This window comes from Trichechus manatus, unplaced genomic scaffold, assembly GCF_000243295.1.
Source record: "Trichechus manatus latirostris isolate Lorelei unplaced genomic scaffold, TriManLat1.0 scaffold00088, whole genome shotgun sequence".
Taxonomy (NCBI): domain Eukaryota; kingdom Metazoa; phylum Chordata; class Mammalia; order Sirenia; family Trichechidae; genus Trichechus; species Trichechus manatus.
The window spans coordinates 10,386,747-10,390,127 of NW_004444024.1; positions in this window are offsets into that span (position 1 = coordinate 10,386,747).

Consider the following 3,381-nt stretch of genomic DNA (forward strand, 5'->3'; position numbering starts at 1 on the left):
ATCAAAACAGGATCATAATTTTTAAAGGATTTAAGTAATATAGAGTGCTTTATCTGATTACAATAAAATTAAAATAAATATCAGTACAGAACGACATTATGAAAATCCACAACTATATCAAAATAAAGCAAAACATTTCTAAATAGCCTATGGATCAAATAAATAATCACAAGATAAATTAGAAAACATTTTGAATGGAATGAAGGTGAAAATACAACATATCTACATTTATGAGATTAGTTAAAACAGGGTTTATATAGAAAATTGGTTATATTAGGAAAAAAAAGATCTAAAATAATGAAATAAAGCTTTCCCTGGAAAACATATAAAAAATAGAGCAAATTAAACCCAAAATATGTAAAAGGAAGTAAATAATAAAAATAAGATTAGAATCAATAAACACAAAATGGAAGCATGACAGAAAAACAATGACAGCAAAGGCTGTTTTTTGAAAATATCTATGAATTGAGAAAAAACAATAATTAAAGGGATAATAAAAACAGAGAAGACACAAATTATCAACATCAGGAATAGAAGAGGAATGTCATTACTGGTCTTTAAGGAATATTAAAAAGATAATAAGAGATTCTTATAAAATTTATGGTAATAAATATTTAAAAACTTAAAGGAATGGACAGTTTCCTAGAAAGAAAAATAAAAATACTTACTAACACAAGAATAAATAAAAAATAAACACAGCATGATATTTATTAAAGAAACTGAACTCATTATTAAAATATTTTCCAGAAAGAAAACTAGAATCACAGTAGCTTCAGTGATGATTTTTTTCACACACTTAAGGGAAAAATTTAACAAAACCAACCCATATATTCCAGAAAATAGTGGAGGAACTTGCCAACTTAATTTATGATGTCAGTGCTACTCTGATATCAAAACCAGAAAATGTGTACAAAAAGAAAACCTAAAAAGTAATATCCCTCATGAGCGTAAATAAAAAAAGTATTTGAAAAAAATGTTAGCATATTGAATCCAGTGACAAATAGGAAAAGGACAAAATAAGGACAAAAGGAAAATAGAAGTCTTCCACTTCTGGCCATGGGATAGGTTTATTCTTCTGCACTAAACAAAGAGAACATTGAACAAACAATATGATTCAAAAGTTTTAAAACACTAAATAAGAGAAAACTTAGGACAGTGATCCTTACAAAAGGAAAACCAATGAGGTGGTCCCAGTAAGTGACCCATCAAGGAGGCTAGAATAGTTGTCTAGAGTAACAGAGGGGAGGAGGTCGAGAGTAATACAAATAGAGAGTTCTGCAGATCTACAGAGGAGACCCTTGAGTCTTTGGTTGAGTGTTGATTTTCATGTATGTTTGCAGAAATGATCAAGTCTAGGGAAAGATTCACCCAAAACAACACATGAAATAATCCTCAAGTCTCAGACAGAACCCAGAAGAATTCATGTTTCTACCAGCCAGCATGCAAAAACGTGAAACATGGAATAATAGGTGGAGTCTCAGTAGCATATTGCCTCAGAAAAGTGGTCAGATTAGTCCTAAACTAAATACTGGTCTGAACCCATCCTAACGAAACTTGAAAACAAACTTTGAAAGACTCTAATTCACTCTAAGGAATTTAAGTGCATCCCAGAATGAAGTCCAAAAATATATAAGCTAAAAATCCATCACCGAACAACCTAAAATTGAAAATGCAAAGAAGCAGGAAAATAAATCTATAAGAAGGAGAAAATACAATCAGAACCGTAAATAACATAAATAATAGAATTGATAGGCAAGATTATTAAAACAATTTAAAATATATATGGTCAAAAATGGAGAGGAACACATAAGCAAGATGCGGAAAGATACGGAAGATATATAAAAAAAGACAAAAAATTTAGAAATGAAAAACACAGTATCTGAAATACAATATATATTGGATGAGATTAATAGCCAATTGGATACTGGAGAAGAAAACAATGTCATAATAAAATAAACTATCCAAATTGAAAAACAGAAAGAAAAATAAGACTGAAATAATGTTAACAGACAATCAGTGAACTGTGGGACAATATTAAGTGACCAAACTTACACGTAACTGGAGGAAAGAATGTTTAGGAAAAAAAAGTTGGAGGGTTCATACGATTTTCTTCCAAACTTATTGTGCTAATCAAGACAATGTAGTAGTGATATAAAGAGAAAAAAATCAATCAAGAGAACTAAATATAGAGACCAGAAGTAGAGAAACACAAGTTCAATTGATTTTCTACAAAGTCACTAAACAATCCAATGGGGTAAGAAAAATCTTTCAAACAAATTGTGCTGGAACAATTGAGCATTCACACTGGGGAGTGGAGAGCCTTGAATTTTACCTCATACCACACACAAAGACTATTTTGAGACTATTTTGAGATGAATTGTACACATAAGCATAAAAGCTAAAATTCTAGAACATACAGGAGAATATTTCAGCAACCTAGGATTGACAAAACATTTTTGGATAGGACATAAAAAATACTAATCATTAAAAAGATAAATTGGCATATTAGACTTTATCAAAATTAAAATGCCCACCAAAAGGCACAGTATAGGAAATTATATGTAAGTTATAGATTGGGAAAAATAGTCACAAAACATATTTTTTTTGCAAAGGACGTATCCACAATATATAAAGAACTCCTACAATTTAGTAATAAATAAAAATGACCCTATTAAAAATGGGAAAAACACTTGAACAGATCAATAAGGAAGACATAGGAATGGCCAGTAACAAATGAAAAAGTGTGAAATATCATAATCCTTAGAGAAATGAAAATTAAAATCACAATAAGACATTGCTACACACCTGTTATAATTGTAAACATTTTAAAATCATGTCAATACAAATGTTCCTGAGGATTTGATTTGTTCATGGAAGTGTAAATGTTACACTAGGCTGGAAAATATGCTTAGCCCTATGACCCAGCAATACTAATCCTAAATATTTATTCAAAAGAAATGGAAACATGTATCTACAAAAAGACATATACAACAGTGGTCATAATAACTAAAACTGGAAATACCACAAATGTCCATCAATATAAGACTGAAGAGACAAATTACGGTATAGCTATGCAATAGAATTCTATTCAGCAATAAAAAGGAATAAATTACTGATACATGCAACAGCATATATCTCAAAAAATTATCTGTGAAAGAAGGCAAACATAAAAGAGTACATATTGTATGATTCCATTCATCCAAAATTCTAGAATTAAAACAAAATGCTAATCTATGGTGAAAGATATCTGAACAGTGGTTGCTGGAGCTGGGGACTGAGGGCTTGGGGGATTGATTGCAATAAGGAACAATCAGAGCTTTCTTGGGTGATGGATTTATATATATATAAATATATAGACAGATTAAAAAAAAAAAAATTGTC